This window comes from Enhydra lutris, unplaced genomic scaffold, assembly GCF_002288905.1.
Source record: "Enhydra lutris kenyoni isolate GAN:26980312 unplaced genomic scaffold, ASM228890v2 scaffoldscaffold27, whole genome shotgun sequence".
NCBI classification, from domain to species: Eukaryota; Metazoa; Chordata; class Mammalia; order Carnivora; family Mustelidae; genus Enhydra; species Enhydra lutris.
In genome coordinates, this window is record NW_019154111.1 from 25,566,578 (window position 1) to 25,573,802 (window position 7,225).

General features: G+C 35.1%; 1 protein-coding gene across 6 annotated transcripts in view; it reads right to left on the minus strand.

Moving 5' to 3' along the window:
- LOC111151927 (forkhead box P2) overlaps positions 1-7,225 on the minus strand; it is a 251,772-nt gene that overhangs the window by 119,094 nt on the left and 125,453 nt on the right. The window lies entirely within an intron of this gene.

Below are 7,225 nucleotides of genomic sequence, written 5' to 3' on the forward strand. Positions count from 1 at the left end.
TTCTTCCCCCTCCAATCTTAAGGCTTATGCTAATAATGTACATTATCATTTAATAAAAAATATTTTTGGAAAATTATCTTGGTAGGTGAATATAGATGAGACTATTCCATCTTTGTGTCACAGTTAATAATAGTATATAATTTAAAAATAAAAATAACTTGGCAGATGCAAAGTTGAATATTTGAACATAATTAACCACTAACCAAAAAATTTCATGGTCTACCGTGATCTTGACTCAAGAATCTCATTTCCCATTTCCAAGCTAAAATTATGGCCAATGTTAATGAATACTCCTATAAATTTAAATGGTACTGTGATTTTAGCTTATGGGATGGCATTTGTCTTTAAAACTTTAATCACCTCTTTTTGCAAAAGCTAACTACTGACTTGTACTCAACTATAACCAACACAAATGAACATAAATCCTGGTTTGTCATGAAGTGTGAGAATAATCACAAGAATCTCTTTAAACTGCCTTGGCCACACATTACTATAATGCAAACACTGCCACCAAATATATATTTGAGACTATGCAGCCAAACTCTATACCCTCAGTTAAATAACCTGTTGAATTTTGCCACTCGTATTGAGAACTACTCTATATACTCAAATGTATAGTTTGCATTTTTATCTGTAAAAGCAAAGTGATTATTTATTGATAAATGACATGGAATGTCATTTTTTACCTAAGTAGCATTAGACATTTCAAAGATTATGTCTGAAGGGCAAAAGGATTACACTGCATTTGAATAGACCATGTGACAACACATCCTTAGACTTCATGTATGATATGAAAGGATGATCCCCATTCATAAGATACACAAGGGAAATTATATCAGAAAAGAAGAAAAGCAAGGAGGGATGTGGTAGGGGTGTCAGGGAGTATTTGTAGTGGTTTGATGCATGTAAATATTACATCTTATAAATAATTCTTTTCAAATACAACTCTGAAGTTCAGGGTCTCTGTTTAAGAAACGGATTGTATATGCTTTACATGGCTATATGCCATTTTCTGCAAGATAAGAGCAACATTAATTCAAACAGGAAAAATGGCTTCCAAAATAGTCCTTTCCTTTCGTTTCCTATGAAGAAGTAAGTATGTTACCTGATGCTGGCAGATGAGTACTATGGGGGAAAAAATGTTCAAGTTGTATTTTACTGTCAGAATCCAACAAACACGTTTTCATCTAAATTATTTTGTCAACAGCCTTGTAGTACCCTTGCTAACCTTATTTGGCACCAGTTCATAATTAGATACACAGGGGTGTGACTCCAATTGAAGGTGTTGGCATTGTAGCACTCTGTGAAAATATTAACTATGAGGTTAACTCCAATTTTCTCTTCTTTAATTAAATGCACATGGTACTAATGAGGTAACCTACTGTTCCTTGATAGCACTAATTAGCTAAGAGGAGAGTACACTCTCACACTGCAATTTAAACCTAAAAATAAGGTTGAAATATGCTAATTGCAGGCAATTTAAAACAGTACAAGTTGAAGAACTAGTCATAATAAGAGAAACTGACTGCTTTACAGCTAGGCAGCTGTAACTTTGGTTAAAATCAAAACAAGCCACATGCTTTTTGGACTGCTATTTAACAAGGTCATAAGCATCCTAAAAAATTGAAATGCTACTCTATACCACAGTAATGAACCAGACTCACACAAAAAAATTCTCAGATCAACACTCATCTACGCAAGACCAAAAATAAGTGAGCATCACCACAACTCCAAAGGTGCCGTGACACTATTTACATTTAATGCTAAAAACTAAACTCCATAAATAAGCAACATCACCTTAAACTCTTTCAAGAGCATCCAAATTAAATAAAATATTGTCCTCCATGTCTCCAATATACTACAAAACCTATTGGAGTGATGAAGATTTGCCATCCCAATCACAGGGTCAGAAGGGAAGATACAGAGAAGAGTAAGTCTCAGCACTCGAGGAATATACAAACAGGAAATTGCCAGACAATGTACAAGTACAGTGATAAAAATACACAAAATATGCTATGTAATAAAATGGTGTAGGCACTAATTTAATGATATCAGAAGCATTTCATTATAAGAAGGAGATTTTGACTACATTTCTCTACAGATTAGAGCTCTGGGATAAAGTAGCCTGGAGCTTCACGCTGAAAGAGAATGTTCTCCATTCTTAGCTCACATGACTTAGACCTAGAATTTCAATGAATCTGAGTATAATCCAAGTGTATTTTCTTTAAGCGCTTCTCAAACATTTTCCAAATATGATTTTAACTGATAAACAATGAGGTAAACTTTAATATAAAGCAAGATTCTGAAAGACCTTTAGAATCATTAAAATAAGTTTTCATTGTTAGAAGTATATATTCATTATTTTGTATTTTTTCAAGATTTACTTATTTATTTTAGAGAGAAGGTGGGGGCAGAGGGACAGAGAGAGAGGGAAGAAAGAATCTTAAGCAGACTCTCTGTTGAGTACAGAGACTGATGCGGGGCTTGATCCCAGGACCCTGAAACCATGACCTGAGCCGAAATTAAAAGCCTGAGGCTCAGCCATTTGAGCCACCCAGGTGCCCCTATTTTCATTATTTTTTTGATTCCATAGTATCACAATGTCATTTTTTTATTAACCAGAAACTCTAACAGAAACACTCACTGATAATGCCAAATCATTCTTATTAATACAGAAATAAAGCACATTATCTATCCTTAGGGACAAGAGAGATATGGACTGCCACACACCAAGGACTCAACAGTGACATTTTTTTTTAACCCCTGTCACTTTGCAGGCAAAATCATCAAATATTTACAGTTTAAACAAAAGAGTTGAGTAAGTAATAAAAATAGAGTTAAACAGCAAAATTTATGGTAATGGAAAGCTAACTTAATTAATCTTTAAGTTTACTGGGGTGACTGGATGGCTCAGTCAGTTAAGTGACCAACTCTTGATCTTGGGGTCATGGCACTGAGCCCTGAGTCAGGCTCCATGGAGAGCATGGAGTCTGCTTAAGATTCTCTCCCTTTCTTTCTGCCCCCGGCCCCACTGTCTGTTTGTCTCTAAAAACAAAACAAAAACAAAACAAAACAAAAAAAACCTCCAAAAAACCAAAAACTTTAAAGTTTACTGAAGAACAGTAACAGAAGAAAGCAAATTTGAAAAACAAAAGCTTTTAACTCCCAACTCATAACTCCTGGAGTTAAAAGTATGTGAGAATAAATTTTGCACTACCATTAGCCCATCACCATCTCTTGCCAAAGACTTGTTTGAAGAAACTGTGCTTTGAAAAACCCACCCAGCTTCTTCTCCTGGCTGTCCTTGACCTTTCTACAACAGAAAGTGATAGGATAATGGCAAGAACGGCTAATAAACCTCTGGTCAACCATGCTTTAACAGATTCATGAAGTTGCAAGCCTGTAAAGGAGTAGCAAGGTGAATGAAATCAGTCATTTAGAAATCGGTCTCCTGGAGGCAATCTGACATTTTCTAGCAAATCACAGGGAAATACAATGTGAATGGATGTTTTAAGTGTTTGCATCTGTTTCAAATAAGCACCAAAAAACCTTTTAACAGTGAAAAGGCCAGGACAATGTACTGGAATGAGCTTTCAATATTAACTTTAGAAGGAATCCATTCTTCAGTTAAATACAGATCATTGTAATTTCTGCTGAAACAATTACAAGTAAGTCATTTAGTGTTGAAAATAAAAATACCAGCTCTGGAGACAGTCTGACGGGGTTCAGATCCCGACTCAACACTTAGTAGTGGTGTGACCTTGAGCAAGTTATTTAGCCCCTCTTGGCCCCTCTCTCTAACTGAGGGATGTAAGTAATACCATAAGATTAAACAGATTAATTTGTATCTAGAACAGTGCTGGTACTCATATACTTTGTTTATTAACTGTATACTTAATATTTATTAGCTCTCATTACTGCTTCATTCAATTTTTTTCAAATAAAAATATTATTAAAATCCTACTATGTACACATTGTTATTATTATACACTGTAAAGTATGCACAAATTCCCAAGACACTGTGTCTATATACAAATAGCTTTCAGTCTCTCACTAGACTTGATGATACAAATCAAAGCCTCTTTTGCATGAATAAAAAGTATTTGAACTATGGAGGTAAAATATCTCTACTCTGAAAACTACATAACAGTGATAAAAGAAATTGATCATGACACAAAGATATACCATGCTCATGGATCGGAAGAACTAATATTGTTAAAATGATATTACTCAATCTACAGATTCAATGCAATCCCTATCAAAATACCAAGAGCAAATTTTTACAGAACTAAAACAAATCATCCACAAATATATATGACATCACAAAAGATCTCAAATAGCCAAAACTATCTCAAATAGCCAAAAAGCAAACTTGAGAAGGAAGAATGAGCTGGTGTTATCACAATCCCATATTTCAAGCCATTCTGCAGATCTACAGTAATCAAAACAGGATGGTACTGGCACAAAAATAGACACAGCTCAATAAAATGGAACAGAAAGGCCAGAAACAAATCCATACTTATATGGTCAATTAATCTATGACAAAAGAGGCAAGAATAAACAAGGGGAAAATGAGAGTCTCTTCAACAAATGGTGTTGGGAAAACCAGACAGCTATATACAAAAGAAAGAAAGAAGAAAAAAGAAAGAAAGGAAAGAAAAAGAAAGGCAAAAAAAAAAAAAAAAAAAAAAAAAAAAAAAAAAAAAAAAAAAAAAAAGAAAAAAAGAAAAGAAGAAAAAGAAAAGAAACTGGACTTTCTTACATTATAAAAACAATATAAACTCAAAGTGCATAAAAGACCTAAACATAAGACCTGAAACCATGTAACTCCTAAAAGAAAATACAGGGAGTAAATAGTCGGACATCAGTCTTATCAATACTTTTTTTTTTTTTTTAATCTGTCTACTCCAACAAGGGCAACAGCAGCAAAAATAAACAATTAAGCTAAAAGCTTTTGTAACAGTCAAGAAAACAATGAGCCACAAAAGCAACCTACTGAATGACAGAGGATATTTGCAAATGATATATTCGATAGGGATTAATATCCAAAATATAGGGGGCACCTGGGTGGCTCAGTGGATTAATCCTCTGCCTTCCGCTCAGGTCATGATCTCAGGGTCCTGGGATTGAGCCCCAAGTCAGGCTCTCTGCTCAGCAGGAAGCCTGCTCCCCGCCCCCAATTCTCTGCCTGCCTCTTTGTCTACTTGTGATCTCTCTCTGTCAAATAAATAAAATAAAATCTTTAAAAAATATATATCAAAAATATATAAACCACTCATACAACCAATACCAAACAATCCAGTTCAGAGCACCTGACTAGATATTCTTTCTAAAGAAGGCATGCAGATGGCAAATAGACACATGAAAAGATGTTCAGTATCACTCATCATCAGGGAAATGCAAATCAAAACCACAACGAGATGTCACTTCATACTTGTCAGATTGGTGAGTATCAATAAGACAAGAAATAATGGGAGTCAACAAGTGTGTGGAGAAAACGAACCTGCCAGGCACAACTGGTAAGAATGTAAACTGGTGCAACCACTGTGGAAAACAGTGTAGAAGTTCCTCAAACAGTTAAAAATAGAACTACCCTACCATTCTGCAATTCCACTTCTGGATCTGAAGAAAATGAAAACACTAATTTGAAAAGATACGTACCCCTATATTCATGGCAGCATTATTTACAATAGTGAAGACATGGAAACAAGCCAGTGTCCATTGATAGATGAATGGATAATGATGATGTGGTATATATGCATACAATGCACTACTACTCAACCATAAAAAAGAAAGAAATCTTGTCATTTGCCACAACATGTATGGACGAGCAGGGTATTCTACTATGAGAAATAAATCAGACAAATATGATATAGGTTCGCTTACATGTGAATCTAAGACAACCCAAAACAAATAAAAAGAGAAAACAAAACAGAAAGAAATTCATAAATACCGAGAACAAACTGTTGGTTGCCAAAGGGGTGAGAGGATGGGTGAAATAGGTGAAAGGGATTAAGAGAGACAAACTTCCCATTGTAAAATAAAGAAGTCACAGGGAGGTTAAGTATAGCATAGGAAATAAAGCCAGTAATATTTGCAATAACTTTGTATGGTGACAGAAGTAGACTTGTTGTGGTGATCATTTCATAATGTATAAAAATGTTGAATTACTATGTTGTACATCTTCAATTAATGTATTATTGGATGTCAATTATACTTCAATAAAAACAAAAGGAAATATATGTACTTTTCTTTTTTAGAAATCTGATGCAACAAAGTAAAAAATTAATGAGTGTGTTTGCACTCATTTATTGAGTGCAATTAATGAAACAATTAATGTTTCAGTGACAAAATAAAGTGACTTTTAAGAAAGAATAGAATTTTTGCAAAGTTGAAGGTATACCTTTCATAGAAAAATAGGCAAGAACCATATGTTGATTTTTCATAACAAATGAAAATGTTTCAAATTATAGTTTGTTTCTTGAGGTTGGCGAAAGCTGTGCTCAAACTTTCTTTAACTTTTTTCCTAAGATTTTATTTTTTGAGTTATCTCTACACTCATCTTGGGGCTCAAACCCACACCCTGATCAAGAGTTGCATGCTCCACTAAATGAGCCAGCGAGGTGCCCCCTTCTTTAACATGTTTAACACCTAAACATCTGGGGCTCCTGGGTGGCTCAGTTGGTTAAAGTGTCTGCCTTCAGCTCAGGTCATGATCCCAAGGTCCTGGGATGAAGTGGGGAGGCTGCTCTGCCTTTCCCACTGTCCCCCTCTCCCACCCACTGGTGCTCGAATTCTCTCTCTGTCTCAAATAAATAAATAAAATAAAACAAGCCCCTAAACCTAAGCATCTTGTAGTATTTGAAGTATAATGATATCTGAATGGCACCACAGTCTACATTTTATTTTATTTTTTAAAGATTTTATTTATTTATCTGACAGACAGAGATCACAAGTAGGCAGAGAGGCAGGCAGAGACAGAGAGGAGGAAGAAGGCTCCCCACTGAGTAGAGAGACCAATGCGGGGCTCGATCCTAGGACCCTGGGGTCATGACCTGAGCCGAAGGCAGAGGCTTTAACCCATTGAGCCACCCAGGTGCCCCCACAGTCTATACATTTTAAAGGTACAAAATGTTTTAATAAGTATTTAGCTAGTCAAGAAGTATGGTCATTTTTTTTTTTTCAAAGATTTTATTTATTTATTTGACAGACAGAGATCACAAGT